Here is a 16,902-nt window from a genome sequence, read left to right on the forward strand (position 1 = left end):
CAATAAAGTATTTCTGATTCTGATTCTAGCCACTGAAGGACCATAGGCAGACTCAAAAAGTGACATTTTCATGTCATGGGACCTTTAAATACAAGTGCTTTAAAACAATGCATACAGCGCACTACAGTTTATGTGCGATTGCTGCTGTAGGTCAGCACTCTGTATGACTGTAATTAAGCACTTTTCCTAAAGGCCCTGACACACAAAGGTGACCGTCGGTGAGCGACCATCGCCCTGGTTTGGGCGGTGTGACCAACATCAACCTACGTTTTTGTAATCTCTGTCGGCAATTGGCAAACGGTAGTGAGAAAAGGAACTAATCAACTGTGAAGCATACATAAGGCCTCATTTTTCATCTCATCTGATCAATATACACATAAGATCTGTCAAAACTGACCAAAAATGAATCTACACACAGGTTCAAATGATTTCAGTCTATTTTTGCACTTATTATGCATCAGGCTGTGTCCCTAAGATGGCAAACGCATGTACAATAAGATACATAACTACGTGTGTAGGTGGATTTATTTCACCGTAAACATGTCTTTTAAAAGATCGACATATACCGACACATTGGTTATTACAATAACCAATAAATTCATGTTTTTGTCACTACTGTGACATTTAATATGAAGACCGTAATGTTAGACCTCTCTCTAACAAGCCATGCTAACTAGTCGGCCCCGAAATTAGTAAAATGTAACAACTTAATGTTTAATTCATTCCCTCTTGTCACATAGCTGGAACACACATTGCTATCTACAAAGTAACCACTTTGTTCGGTTCATTTTCTATATAAGAGGAAGGTATTTTAAGTGGTTGGAATGTTAGCCAGCAGCCGCTGGGTCCCTCCGCTTTGCTTCCCACTGCAGGGAGTCCTGTTTTGCAGAGAAAATGGATGACAGTCTGAGACATGGACAGTCTGGTTAGCTGTCTCCGGGTGTCCGTTGCCTTCCAGGTGGGCAACGATAGTGAAGCAGAGTGACAGTAGGCTCAGTTTGGTTCTGCCGCTGTTGATTCAGGCAAACGCTGTTTGTTGAGGGTATTATAGCAACATTTGGATACGGTTTCCTTTTCTGAATGACAAATAGATTACTGTCGCCTGCTGGTATACGGCTGGGATGGAGAGTTGTGTCCTTGTATGCATTCTTGGCCATCGGCTGTAGTCTGTTCCTTTTTGGCCAAGACAAAGACGACAAGGGGTGATAAGGGGCAACTCCACAGTCAACAACTAGTTCTTGGCCGTCAGCTTTGTGTGTCGGGGCCTTGACACTTAAAGCTCTTTCAGTGCACTCAGTTCATGGAATGTCATTAATATACACTCTGGCTGAATATGAGGGTCTACTGTGATTCTTCCACAAACACCCTGACTCTAAATGTTAGCGTAGTGCTAACTTACAGCCCTTAAGAAGTGTTTGTTGCAGGCTGTGGCACAGTATCATAAAGTATGCAATTATTCTCTAAATGTCACTATTGTTCTGTGGACATGACTTGTTCTTGGTTTTCTTTATTGAAACAATTGTTATCATCTATATATTGTAAAAAAAAAAAGAAGAAAAAGAATGTGAAGTGTGCTTATTTGTACATGGCCTCAATTTGCTCAAGCTTTCTCAATCTGTCGGCGCTTTCTGAATTTGCAATGCGCTGGGCTTTCTTTAAAGGTTAAAATTTTGAACATTCATTACAAATCAGTTGTGCTTCCACTAGTAGCAACTTAGCCACTTACACCACAATGTTGGCAGGCAGTTGAGCAGAAATGTCCATATCCTTCGAGCTGCGAGGAATTATTATTAGGTCCATCACTTTGTTTTTCTCCAAAACTGTAAAACCTATCTCCTCCCACAGTTTTTAGTCAAATGACAGCAATACTGCTCCACTGCATCTTTAGACTGGCCTTCACTATCCATTCAGACATATTTGTGATTTGAACAGAAATTGAGCCTTCAGTGAATCACAATGTTTTACTGTAAACAACTACAGAAAAATCACACTTAATAAATCCTTTATTTCAAAAATTGTCATGAAAAAAAAGACAACATTTGCATCTTGTGTGCAAATGTTTGAGTTCTATCTCAAAAACTGAATAATTTTCAACATTTGCAAGAGCCCATAAGCCCATCACTATAATTTAACAATCCCAGCAATCATAGGGCAAGCACACACAATAATCATTCAGCCATTCAGAGCAATTAAAAAGACAACTTTCGGTGCTTCCTGCAGAGGACAAAAGTATAATAAGGTATTTTGTACAACTGTTCGGTGAAGGCTCAGGAACTAGGGTATGACATTTGCGTGGTTAAATTATATTTTTCAACCTCAGAAGGTGTAAGAAAAAAACACTCAGCCTCATATTTCTTCCAACTGTGTCTAATCAATGTAGAGTTAAGTCAAAGAAAGAAGTAAATCTGGCAATCCACTGATCACTAAGCTATAGGGAGTTGATTCCCTTTTATCAAAATGTTCGTGCATGGTTGGAAGAACAGGTTGCCTGTTTCTTAGAAATGTAAGGTCTTTGATCAGTCAATCTACCTAACTCCCAGCGGTTGAGGAATATGGCTTTATCCACGGAAATTAGGCTCCTGTGATGGATTGTAGGTCTGGAAGAGGAGGACATAAAAAATCTAACATGACAGGACGCGGGAATATGGCTGGAAATGTTAATTTAACTCTCTTTGAGTGGAAAGCTGGATGAATGGATGAATGAACGGATGAAGTAAAGATAGATGAGGTGACCTTAAGGTAATTAGTTGCCAAGGAAATCATTCTGAAAGTCCAGTTTAGCACAATTTGCAGTAAGTGGTCACATATCATGTTTACTGCATGACAAATAATGTGGTAGTTTGTCAAATGAACACTGCTTGATTAGAATGTTAAACTGTACAGCAACAAGCCTTAACGGCATGTTTGCAATTTATGAATAGTGCAAATAAATGCTGAATGTCAGTATTGATGCCTGCAGTAGCTACAGTAGCGAAAAGCAAACCCTTGGGCCTTGAGTGATGATAATAATAATAATAATTTCTATAACTGTCTTTAAAAAGGGAAACTACACCCATTTTCAAAATGTATGCATGTTACGCTCTAAAACAGTTCAACAATATCATTACCAACAACTCTCTCCCAAATCCAAAATCTGGAGTGTAAAAATCAAATTTGTGATGTCATTACATAAAATGTGGAACCGCTCCACAGAGAATGGATTGGGAAAGATGTTAAAGAGGAGACTGAGACTAGTCAGGGGAATTCTCTGACTACATATATCATTTTCACACACAACAAATCAAATAAATCAGCCTCCTGTTCATTGTCTCCAGACTACTTCATTGCAACAAAAAGTTTGAGACTCAATGCCTTTTTACATTAGCTGAAGCCCACTTGGTGCGGAGACAGGAAGCATAGACGAGTTGGAGTGAAGGCTTTCCGAGAATGTAAGTCTGTCTCGTAAACTTACTGGGTGAAGATGAGTTCTTTTATGTTCTTTTATATTAAAGGCCATTTCAACAAAGTAGGTCATCGAATCGTTGTGCAGACGTTCTGAAGTATTCATAATGCTTCTCTTCATCTATCATCCATTAGTTTCACGAGAAATTGAACTCACCGTATTTATGTCTGCCGTTTTTCAAAAGACGAACATTCCACCCTCTTTTTCTTTGTTTTTTTGCAAGCAGGCTGAAAAGCAGCTGTTCTTCCTCATCCATTGAATCCAACATCATCTCAGCCACTGTTGACACCGACGTCAATGCTGCTGCCAGTTCTGCCATTTTTTACCTTATTCTTCTTCTAGTCCGTAGACACAGCAGAGTTGGTAGCCTTTCCTCAGCCGGGACACCTGTTCAGGAGAAGACTGCAACTAGTGTCGCAACCCCCCCCGATCAAGCATAAATATTACGAGGCTCCCATGACATCACATTGGTGCGCCACTGGTCAGCTGCGGCGAGTATAACGGACACCTTACTTCTCTGGTTTCTGGCTTGGAGAGAGAGAGAGAGAGAGAGAGTAGATCAAATTCCCAAATATTGAACTTTCATAGGCCATGCAAATAACATTTTGCAATTCCTATTGTAGGTGGTGTTCCATTTTGAAGAAGATAATGCAGATATCTACCAGATGCTGAAACTGAAAAAGACGTGCACATGAATTCATTTTTTTGTAAAATGAATGTGGAAGTCAAAATTCAAATCCATAATTGAAGCATTATATCAATCATACTTAATTATAAATGTTCATTTACCTAAACTGTGCACAATGTCAGATTTACTTCAACCAGCATATGCATTGTTCCCATTCCTACATAACATTCTTCTTAAAACTATCTTTACCATTTCACACTAACACAATATATTCCATACTTTCTTTTTAAATGAACCTGTCTACATTATGAAACGCCATATGAAATTGTTGTAAATACTTCATAATTCCTCTTAGGAATGGTGTTTCACTGAAAAGACCAATTATGTACTAATCACAGTGGAAATGAAGAGAGAATTTACGCCACGCTAGAGTGGCACACAAATGTACAATTCAATCCGCCCAATAAGTGTTGAGATATGTTTTTTCTTTGTCCTAACTATGTTATACTTATGTATGCCTAGAAAATATAAGTTAGTAAAGTTAGTATTTTTACTACAAAGTCAATCCAGTTTCTAAGGGAAAAAGCCGTGACATTAGCAGTAATGAAGAGGTCAGTTTGGTCCAGATCCATTATGAGTTCCAAATTTTGAGCTTCTTTCAAGTAAATTGCTCTGGAGCGTTCTGTGCACCAATGTATTTAAGGATGTGGCCTTCATCAGATTTAGATTGTTTTTTTTGCTCAATGATTAAAAGCAAGGAAAGGACAAGGCTATCACCAAGCGTGTTTGCATCTGCAGTGAAACTTCAACGCCCGTTTTTTGCGAACAGGACGATGTGAAACTTCAGATGAAACACGTCGGGGTTTTGTCACAAAGGAACAAAACCGCTCAGATGTGAAAAAAGGTTTTTCTCTTATAGAAATACACCATCTATTGCGGAAAATTGTACATGGCGTCATGGATCCAGCAGGTATAATTGATACGTATACAGGATTGGGTCAGGTTACAGCTTCTAAACATAGTCCATGGTAACCACAATCTTTATTTCCCTAAAAAACATATAGTTCCCTAAGCCCAAATGGAAACAGCAGCCTTCAGATGTCCCAGAGTGCTAATCTGTCTGGCCCCTAACAGAGAATCCAAAGCTCTTTCCCAGCTCCCGCCAGTGGCTCCCTGCCACTGATAAACATCTTCTCTCCCTAGGGGTGAAGCCAATGGCTGTCCAATCAGCCGCCACACTGCTTACCATGGTCAAACTGATTTCCTTCTAGCTGCTGGGATTTGGAAATGTCTTCCTGAGAGCTGAGTGTCGAGCTCTTTGGCTCAAATCCAATTGTAAAGGAGAGCAGGGGTCATTTTTTTTGCCGCTGCTGAGCAAAGTAAATACAAATTGGGGGATTTGGGTTGGCATTTGCTCTGTGCCAAGAGGGGGTATAGTAACAGGCAGACATTAAAAGCACAGCAAGATAGTCTTCTGAGGGGGGGAGATGAAATGAAAAGTACATTCAGTTTGCAGAGTGGTTGTTTCTCATTGCATCCCCAGTGGCTGCTCTCTTTGTTTCCTGTTAAATAGTCAGCAGAAAACAAGACCGAAAGGCAGAGAAATACCAAATGACAGATTTTAAAAGAATGTGCAGAAAAATCCAGCATGTATCAGGGGCATTGTGGGTTTATTGTATGTGTGTGTGTACGCATGTTCGTCTATGCATATCAGTGTCTGAGCCTGTCCTATTGATTGTTGAAACTGGGATGGAAGGGATGGGGGTTGCAGAGATCAATGCTAAGGCAGTTTGGTCAGCCATGAAACTTTTGAGAGCTCCCGTGCAAACTGTAGGCACAGTTAAGAAGATGTCAGACCACACAGAAACAAGTTCAGGGTGGAACGCTTGACCTAAAATTAGGTTTTGATTCTTGATATTCTTGGATTTAAGTTGCCAATTCTTGTTTTGATACTCAGTAACTTTTTTACATGGGTGGCTGGGGTTTTGGACAGTTTGGACAGAATCAAACCAACCTCATGTGTCACTTTGTTTTGGCATTATCGTGTGACATTGCAAGAATTCAGATGCCGTGCAAGGTTACCATTAACTGGGTCAGCCAAAAGATTAGGATTTATCCTCTAGGCGTAATTCAGAGCAAATATCGGGGCATTTTGTCCATTAGATTCATGGGCCAATTATTTAATTGAGTTGTTTTGACTTAACGTTTGAATGTGAAAAGTTTGAAATCTTTCTCGGGGGCTTTGTCAAAACATAGTATAAAAAAAACCTAATGATCATCTGCTCTTACATTTTTGAGATTTCTCTGTCTGGAATGTCAAGTGACTAACTGGTCAAACAACATCTCCATCATTAGACCCCATCATCAGCAGGTTCAAATATCTAGTTAATACCATTTAGAGAAAAACAAACAAAAAAAACCTCTTATGTTCTTGTCGGGGTAGACCACTACACCACTAAAATAAACATGAGGAATATGTAATCAACAACCTGTTTTATATGTCATATCAGTGGTGGACAATATTTGCAGAATCTCTACAAAATTGAGTGTGACAGCAGGTTTTGTAACTTGTCGGTCTGTTTATTCAAATCTGATTTCTTTGTTGAATTATAAATGATAGAACTAGATTACTTTTTTTATAATCTGCTGCAAATCATAAGCTGTGCTGTATCTAATAATAAAAAAGCCAATGTCAAAGTCAAGATCACTGCTATTGCTGTAGTTGCATAGCAAAAAAAAACAACAACAGCAAAACAATGAGATTGTCCTAATATGATTAGAGATAAGATCTGAGGGGATATGAGGTCTTCATAGCAAGGACGGTCCTGCCGATGTGTGTTTATCAGAGACAACAGGGATTATCATGTATTACCAGTGTGGTGCTGCATTGCCACAGCAGTAAATAAAGAACAGTTTAGTTGGTAGTGTAGGAAACTACGCGGGAAAGTACAATGACTGTGAGGTAGCTTCAATGTGCTGGGTCATGTTTGAGGCCCTTTGAACCACTGACTCTAAAGCTCCCAAAAAGAAAATAAGACATTTAAAGGAGTTGGATGTTGTGATATGTGTTTTTCTTTGAATCTCATATATCATTGAATAGCCTAAATAATAGAAGTAATCCATTTTATATTAATGTTACAAAGAGCAGGTAGAAATGGTTAAATGAGTTTTAGATGAAGCCTCAGCGACCGCCCGAAAGCACTGTAACGTTATTTGGTCAAGCGGCCTGGAGAGTGACTGAAGAACGTTAGAACAAAGCCATTAATCAGAAAAATAAAACGTATTTTCACCGATTCATCACTAGAAATGGACCTATAGCAAGCATCTCAACTAACGTTATCCACATTCATCAATGAAATATCCCGCTACAAAAGTCCTAAAAGTCGGAAGTTAGAACGGAAGTACAAAGAGTCGATGACACAGCGTCTCGTCTTGTCGTATTAGTGTGAACTGGCAGGTTTCAGAACGCTGCAGACCGGCTCGTTGCAAGTAGTTGTGAGTTTCACCTTGTCTCGTCCCCAATCTTTGGTCTGGACTGGGCTTTGCAACTCACACTCTTTGTCAAAATCCCCTAACCAATGGAATCAGGTGTAGTGTTGACCAATGAACGGATCCCTGCCCCATAGAGGGTGCATATGACATTAGTATAAAAATAAATTATATCAGTCTCAATGAAAAAATCTATCACATAACTACTTGTTGGTTTGAAAGTGGTTGGTAGCTGGCTCCTTGGCGAGGATGGCAGCCAATGTCAACTTGGATTTAACAGTTACAACGGAGATCCACAATCACAGAAACGTGTCAGAACCTTCTGTTCTGCAGGACTGTTGTGAATCTTTTAAGTTTTAAACATCAACTTTGTGACACTTCCACTCAGATGCTTTGAACGGCAAATCAGTGGAGCAAAGGTTTGGTTACTGAGGAAACATCGCCTATGTTTTTGTACTTGCCGTTTACGCCACATTACCCTGCCTATGCTATGTAACTTAAAAAAGTAACATTAGAAAATGTTGTCTGTCTTTGGCAGGAGGCGTGAAAATAACCCTTCCTCAACATTTCTTGTGTTCTGATTTATAGATTGGTGACGACAGAACAATTAGATACAAAACAGAATGTAGGCTCTACAGGAAGACTGTTTTCCTCTGTAACTATCATGTTTTCCCAAATCCCACAGATTCTTGCCCATTCTAATATGGAACGCCTTGAAAAATAGAGCACATAGTTGCCGTAAATGGAGCATGTATGGACTCCTCCCTCCAGATTTTGGGCTGAGCCCCGAGTGTTGATCCATGAGTCCAGCATGTAACACATTTTGAGTAACAAACGCTCACCCAGTTGCAATGATCTGAGTGTCATGGTGACAAACTGACAAAACATCCACATAAATTTCTCAATCCTCAATGTCAGCATACTCCACTTCTCCAGTATTGATCCATAAGTTGAAAATGTTTCAAAGATACATAGTTCCTCCACAACAAGCTAAATAAATGTCCCATGTCAGAAGTAGATTATGAAGTGATTAATTGGTGAAGGGACAACTGCAAGCCATGTGGGGAGTGGGGATTTAATATTGAAACATCAATTTTCAGTGATGTAGATAGGAGTGGAACAGAGATAGATCCAGGACACGGTTAAAACTATGGCTGCATCTGTTCCACTGTTAGACTTTGCTGTAAATTCTAGGGTTACTTACCACAAAATGCCCAGTAAAACACCATCATTTTCTTTTCCGGTTCATTACTGTAATAAACATTGCGTTATGGGTATTAACATTTCATTTACAGTGATTTACTCTACATTTTGAATTTGCGGTAGTCTGCTGTAAAACAGCAGCACTAGTGTTACTGCAGTTGAAAAAGACAGACTTCTAGCCATGGATGTAACATTTTTGGTTAATGTTGTAGAAGCATAGAAATTAAATGGAAAAAATTATATATTTCTAAAAAAAAGAGAATATATTTGTTATGGTTTTAGCAGTGAAGGTAATTTAATGAACTTTGGCAGGTGGCATGTTTTTCAACAGTGTAAATAATTTATAAAGAATTGTAGAGAGAAACAAGGCAGGGATTACGGATATAAATGCTTGACCGCTAGATATGAACTCTAACCTCAAGAATTCAAAGGAGTAGGTGGTAGATACCTTTTAGTGCATTTTATGCCTTCCATACACACACTACTTCGGCATTTCCGTGCCTCTAAAAAGGTACCATGGCATGACATTTTTTTGGCATGAAAATTTTTTAAAACATTATCATAGGTTCCCAAGCCTGCCTATGTTCCCCTAGTGGTTGAAAATGGTGATAGGTGTCAACCGAGCCCTTGGTATCCTGCTCTGCCTTTGAGAAAATGAAAGCTCCGATGGGCCAATCTGGACTCTTGCTCCTTATGAGGTCATAAGGGGCAAGGTTAACTCCCCTTTCTCTGCTTTGCCCGCCCAAAGAATTTGGCCCACCCATGTGAGAGAGAGACATCATGGCTTTCAAACGAACAAAGTGGCAGTTGGTCAAGACCACACCCCCAGCCTCCACCTTGCTTCCTGTTTACACTGGCACGCACATGTCCAGTGTGTGTGAATGGTCATGTGATATGCGTGTTCATACAGATGGAGATTAGTTTTGCTACAGGAGCTAAAAGTCATGTGTGGACGGAGATTGTTTTTGTCTCAAAACGCTGCTTAATAATAAAAACATAGTAGTGTAGTGTCTAAGAAAGAAGGGGAAACTGGTAGCAAATATATGCTGTAATATAGTATAATATATGTATACTGTATGTTATATTTATTCATTAGTACCATATTAGAACCACATATCAGTATACCATGCTGCATTACGATTTTTCTCTGATTCAGGTTTACGCATACATTGCAATTCAGATGAGAAAGTTGGTTTGTCTTCTTTATGCCACCGTAGAATGGAGCACTGGTATATTTTTCTTTATAACGCTGTATTGCCTCCTTCTTTATGTTCTCTACTGACGCCTAACACTACCGGTAGCTGCAATCTTTGGTCACATGCAGGGTTGGAAGTTGTCTTTTTTGACCACCTGCCGCAGTCACTTTTTAACCGCCAGATTTTTTTTTGCCTCAAAAGGTGAAAAAAGGAATTGCTGTGACTCTATGATCCTATCCTGTTCTATTCATGGTAGCCTACTCGTGGACATTGTGCCGTCATCACGTGCTGTAGTAGGGGGGCCTGCCTTGACAATCCTGCATAAAGGAATAATTTCCTGTCCTGACCTGGGACACACATTCATACAGTTTGATAAAGTACTTATTGGACTTTAACTTATCATTGCACCTACAATAATGTAGCTGTCCTCAATATAGGTTTATCCTGTACATCTCATCTGCAGTTTTTCCGGCATCCACCATGTGTGATTGTGTGTGTGTTTAAAATGCCTCAGTCGCGGGGGGGAACGGAGCTGCAGCGAGCCGTCAGGTTTGAAATAGCAGAGACTTTCAGTGACTTTATAGTGAAAAAACAATGTTAAAATGTATACAGGTTGGCGGGACGGTCTGACATGGCGGGACGGTCTACGTTTTGTTGGTAAATGTGAGATGTTTGAGTCACACACGTCTCGTCTTCATGTCAGAAACAAGGAAATTAATTGTGACCCGTTCTCACTCCCGCTTGGTCAGTGGGTGCACGTGGGACTGCTGGGATTGTTGCGAGTAATGAAAATGCGATAGGGGGCCCCGGCTGTCAATCAATGTCTTCCAGTGATGCAGGCCCCTGATTGGTCCGGACCCATAAGCAACTGCATACCCTGCTTACTGATAGTTACACGTCTGAATCACTCAATTCTCACTGCCATTGTGGCAGGTAGATTGACAGTGTCAACCGGCAATTTCAAAATTCACCCATATTTGGCAGGTGGGCGGGTGTTAATTTCAAGCACTGGTCACGTGGACAGCTTGTTCCTCGAACCTGTACTGTGTTTGGTGAAAGTGCTTTCAGTTTTTGCTCCGTCACCTCGGTGTAAGCTACAAAGTCACCTTAAACAGGAAAAAATGTATTAGCACAGAGAAAAATCATGTTGTCCCTGACCCATTTTCAGTTCATTTTTATTTTTTGTCACAAAAAATGGGAAATAAAATAAATCGAAATAAAAAACCTCCTCCCCAACATTGAAGTGAAAAAAATGTGGGAAAAGCAATAATAATTTTGAAAAAAAAACTTTTTCCTCATGGTTGACGGGAAGATAACACAAGGGTTAAAAATAGGATTGAGGACTTTTTGACCACTGAATCCACATGCCCGGTTACTAAACTGATTAAAATTTGATAAATAAATTAGTATAATACGGCTACTGATACGAATACGAGTATGGATATTCACTGCAGTGTTGAGTCTCAGATCCATCTCTGTGGCTGCTCTGGGCTTAAAGAACAACATGGCAAATTTATAGCAACAGCAAATGAGCCATTGACCAATGCGTCAGGACTGAGGGTGTCGGGAGGCTATAAATAACTGGCATCTGCTCAAACTCTGCCTGATGCCAATAAAGTGTTGAAATGAAACACAACACAGGCTCATAAAAGTGCTGTACAGATTTATGGCGCCGTGAGAATATTAAGCGCTGTCACTTATTTCATTTAGCTTTTTGCAAACTGACAGGCGTCAGAACTCATAGGAGACTGACAGGCAGGCAGATCTCCAGGCCAAATAACAGGAAGGAGATGGAGCTGGAGGGAGGGAGGGGAGGGGTGTGATGTATTTTTCATGGTGTCACTTTACTCCTCCATTTGCTCTACTTTGTTGTGTGCCTGCATGCTTTTCTTTTCTTTTTGTCTCTCTTCCGTCTCTACTGTTCCTTGTTTGTTTGTTGAGTGCTTTCCCTCGGGGATCGCCGGAGTAAGCGCCTACGCCAGCATGACAAGCACTTAAGGGACCATTGAACGCCCGTGTGGATATGGAAACCAGCCGCTATCTCGCTTACACACACACACACACACACACACACACACACACACACACACACACACACACACACACACAGACACGACCCAGGGGTTTTATAGGCTGACTGTCATGCAACAGCCATCCAGACTGGTCGCAATTCCCAAAAAATATTTTGCCCGAGGAGATGATACAGCTGATCTAATCAACCCCAGATTAACCTCTGACCCTCATATTGGTCCACTGATTCACTCCCCATGCCTATCTTTCTCTCTGTCTGGCTCTCCCTCGGTTTGCTTTTTAATGAAATCTAATTCTTTCTCACAGAATTAGAGGAGAACTGATCGGTAAACCGAGCGTAGGGCATTAGACGGGCTTAACCTCGCTTGCCCTTTCTTTGTTTTTAATATCATTTTCATGTATTGGGTTTCATGCTTTGGATTAGGACCAGCCGTGTGCGGCTACCTCTCCGAGCCCAATAGTCATGTAAACAACAAGAGGAAATCACTGTTTAATTCCAAATCTGACACAGGTGGCCAGAAAAGTGTGTTAGGACTGTGTGTGTGTGTGTGTTTGTGTGTGTCTTTTCATGTTAAAGTCGACATTATTAAAATCCAGTACTGCATTGGAACTCAAATTGAATAATATTAAAAGATTAAACAAGATGTGGACAAATAAAGACGTAAAAAACTACATGAATAATCCAGTTAATTATGAGTGTATTGAAGGTTTTATTCTTGACCTTGCAAACAGCAATATAAAAAAAAAAAATCTGTTGCAACACAAGGTCCACTTACTTCCATATTTTCTTGCCTTAATTCATTTTTATTTAATGGGATTTATTCATATTTGGAAAGCCTTTCATAATGGTATTTTGTTTGTCATAATAAAACATTTATTTAACTTAAAAAATGAAAAAAATTGGATTTAAACCGCTTTTGAAAATGTATTTTTGTCGAGAAGATTTTTCTTAACCTTATTTAACTTGTGTAATTAGTTTGCACTTTTGTATTTATTTGGATGTGTTTGCAGGTTGGTAAGAATGAATAAAATACATGTTTGTACATTCGTTTATCAAAATATTTTGTAGGTTTTTGAAAGATTACTTTTTTGGCCTTGAGGACAGCGGGGGAAAGAGAAGGGAATGACATTTAGCAAAGGGCCGCAGGCCGGAATCGGACGCGGGCCGCTGCGTTAAGGACTGATGGTGTGTGTCCATTGTCATTTCCACGCTTCCCATTTGTTTCTATGGGAGCAGTCGTGCAATGCAGGGGACGTTGGAGAAGCGGGGCATCGAGTCGCCCGCTCCTCATTTGAATAAATTTGAATCCAGCCAACTTTATGCAAATGAATAGCGACCGACTAGACTCGTAATGTGGCGATACCTGCCCTAAAAACGTTTGTGTGTGTGAGTGACTAAAAGGAACAACAGTTTTTGCCATTGATCCAGTATTCAGCGTGAATGCTGTAACCGGTAGCTACAAACCAGGCTGCAATGTAACTCCATGAGGCAATTGTGCATCGTCAATTTGGCAAAAACAGCTCTGAGGTCGCTAGCGCTAAACCCACCAGACTCCAATTAGTAAAACAATAGTTTTAGCCTAGAGTCAACATATTATCTCATGTAAATTGGTAAACTGTGTGTTTATTTCCACCTAAACTAAAGAGATATTTTGGAAAATAATTTTTTTATTTAGTTTCTGTCAACTTTGAATGAAATATATTTTACGATGTTAAAATAAATGCTTATTTCCATGGAGTCTGGTGGCTTTAGCGAACACAATTTCGCGAATGTTTTATGTTTAAGAAAAGGATTTTACTCTTTAACAGAAAGTTCAACCTCGTTAGAAATTCTTTCCATAATGTTGTCAGACATAGTAATTTGAGCCTGTCAGTGGCTACACAAGCACTTTTGTGAAGGTTAACACAAGCTGCACAACTGCCCCATTAACTTACATTGTACTACAGATGTCTTGATTATTAATACTGGAAAGATTGTTATTCCAATTAGTCACTTAGACACATAAACATAGGACAATGGTGGTATTCACAGTTTAAAACATGCATAGAGTCAGAAGAGATGCTGGTAGTATCTTGCTGTCAATGTGGCCAGTCTGGGGCGAACTCCTCTGTGTGTGTTCAACAACATGTGTGCATCACATTTTGGTTGTTGGGTGACATGTTGCAAACAAATACAACATATTTGTTTTTGACAATACCTATGTGTTAATGCTTAGTAAAGATGCTTCTGTAAGTAATTAATCTAGATGTTGACACTTGACCTCTATTAATTTGATATGTTAGCAACATGGTGCAGGTGCATTGCTAACAATCACTTGAGTGTCAGCAACAGTATGTTATTCCACACTGCAGCAGTGGATGGAGACATATCAGTCCCCTTATGATGAATTTTTACTCCCAGGAGAACTCACCGCATAAAAGTTACTTTGAGCAAAGCCTTGTTATTGCAACATATCAACGTCACCTGTCTTATTTATCATTCACGATCATTATTTCATGTTGTAAGCTCACAGTTTGTCAGTTTCACCAAAACCTCACAGGTTTCATGAGTTATTGGATTACTGCAGTGTAATGAGCCATCATATCATGACACCTTCAGACATTCAATAAAAATGTTGTACATTATGATTTAGATGTATATAATCCATTCCTACATCTAATTATTGAAAATAGAATTAATTTCCAAATCAACCTGGCAATCTTGAAAAAGAAAAGGTGAAACATTCATATGTGAAACAGATCTATTTTTCAACAAAAAAAAATTGACATAGGACTATTTCCTGTCCTGGAAAAAACAGTACTTAAAAATGAGTTTTTTTCCCCGAAAAAGTTATCATTTTGAAAATTACAATCAAGTTGCTACAGTATTGAAATGTTTAGGAAGTGTTTGTCTGATGTCCCTGCAGCCGCCGGCTGAAGCTGCTGAAGTTGACTTTGCATCGGTTGTTCGCCGTGATGTTTTTTAAAACTGTGAGGAACACTGAGATCTCTTGAACGCCCCCTGAGCAGCTGTCGGCTACAGAGCAGGAAACAGAATTCATAATTTAGCCTGGTTTTATTTACCATTTTGGTTGTCTTATCATATTACTCTTCAGTTAGAGGACTTAGAAGATGTTTGGTGTTCTCTGTAAGCTGCTGTAGAGATAACACGGGAATTCTACTTATGTATACATTTCTGTATCAGTTCATGTCAAATTCCCGAAGAGATTAAAAGGGATTTTTTTTTTTTAACATAGCTCCATTTTTTTTTTTTTTACTTGTTATTCCCTAAATCATTTTTTAAGTTTAGTTTTGCCAAACTTTTTAACTTTAAAACCTCCAAAGAGACCCAGACATTCAAAAAGAGAGACTTGCAACAAATAGTCAAAACTTGTGCAGAACTAATCTGAACATATGGTCCAATTACTAACTCTAGAGTTTCAACCACGTTTTAGGGTCTTCAACGTCCAACCAGTCCCACGCCCACAGTGCTTAAAATCCACACAGTCCTAAATGACATTTTGCAGACCTATGCAGCTCTACATATTTTACCATTTTATTATGTCTTTTACCCCATAATCCGATCTGCATGGACTATAAACTACATCAGGCTGATCTTATGAACCATAAGTAAAAATTATTAACCACTAGAACTGTTGGGTCCTTGTAAATTCTGGAGTGTGGTCTAGACCTACTCTATCTGTTAAGTGTCTTGAGATAACTCTTGTTATGAATTGATACTATAAATAAAATTGAAATTGAGTAGGCTATCTATAGCTATGAAACGTTAAGCACTGTAATTCGTACGAATTCCATGTTTTTTTCAGCTGCATGTAACGACCAGCAGCTCATGGTGCCCTGTTCCCATCTCAAAGTCACTTTTTAAATCAGGTAAACTCAACTAAGAGCTGCTGCTGATTCAGCGACAGATCACAGAGCTCTGTGACACACGTCACATGACCAGTCGCCAGTTACTCATTTTCTTACATTCATACATTGTGATTTAAGTGGAGCTTTGAGCCAAAAGCAATCTCCGTGTTTTTATCTCCAGTAGAAGAATTAATGGTTGTCACAAAGTGTCAAGGGATTGACAAGGCTTGGACCCAAATTCAGACTAGAAAGAATTTATAGAAAGAAAACTCACAAACAAAATTTTCCACAGGTTGGCAGGAAGGCACATACTAAAATACTCCCAAAAGGCATGAAGACTAGTAAGCAAAACACAGACAACTAGCCACGAAGACAGCAAACAACACGACAAGAAGCAACAATGATCCGACAAAGACAGCAGAGAGACACAGGGTAACGAGGTAACAAGGGACAGGTGACACTAGGAATGAGGAACAGGTGACACAAATCAGAGCTGGGCAGCAAATTACAAAAGGCTTGAGAGCACAAGACAGGAAGTAAACAAGACGAGTCAAGGGAGATAACAAAGACTACAAAATAAAACAGGAAACAGAACATATAGACACTAACAAACAAGACAATGTCCCTTTAAACTATCACGCCCAAATCTCATAGATCATCAATATTCTTCAATTCAATATTGTATCCCAGGCATACACAGGAGGAAGCATGTATACGCCGCCTGTTGCTGATAGTTGACATGGCAACGTCAGTAGCTTTAGTCTCAGAGAATGAGATGTCGTAACCGATAAGACCCAATCAGGGGACGAGACATTGGTTCCGGTGTCAGGGTAGTCAAGGGGTCTCCGTTTGCACACAGGGGCTTCAGACTGGGGGGAAAGGGAGACCGAGTACACAGGGCCCTCATGTGAGGAGAGCCCAAAAAGATGTTAGAATAAATAGCTGTGGCTGCGGGATGGGGCCCATAGAAAATGCCTTTCTAGAGGGCCCAGATATTTGTGCTACACCCCTGAACACACCCCTGCAGATTCCAAACCTAAACGGGTCAGAAGTGTTTCCAAATG

At 39.7% G+C, this 16,902-nt stretch overlaps 2 long non-coding RNA genes across 2 annotated transcripts in view; one reads left to right on the plus strand and one right to left on the minus strand.

Annotated features, from left to right (window-relative positions):
* LOC116669846 (uncharacterized) overlaps positions 1-7,610 on the plus strand; it is a 10,007-nt gene extending 2,397 nt beyond the window's left edge. Inside the window, exons 2-3 of the long non-coding RNA XR_004326871.1 lie at positions 2,541-2,542; positions 7,322-7,610. This is a non-coding gene — a long non-coding RNA (uncharacterized LOC116669846). The remainder of the gene's footprint in view (positions 1-2,540; positions 2,543-7,321) is intronic.
* LOC116669868 (uncharacterized) overlaps positions 1-16,902 on the minus strand; it is an 827,043-nt gene that overhangs the window by 358,741 nt on the left and 451,400 nt on the right. The gene's annotated exons all lie outside the window — the stretch shown is intronic.

The sequence above is a fragment of the Etheostoma spectabile genome, chromosome 20 (assembly GCF_008692095.1).
Source record: "Etheostoma spectabile isolate EspeVRDwgs_2016 chromosome 20, UIUC_Espe_1.0, whole genome shotgun sequence".
Taxonomy (NCBI): domain Eukaryota; kingdom Metazoa; phylum Chordata; class Actinopteri; order Perciformes; family Percidae; genus Etheostoma; species Etheostoma spectabile.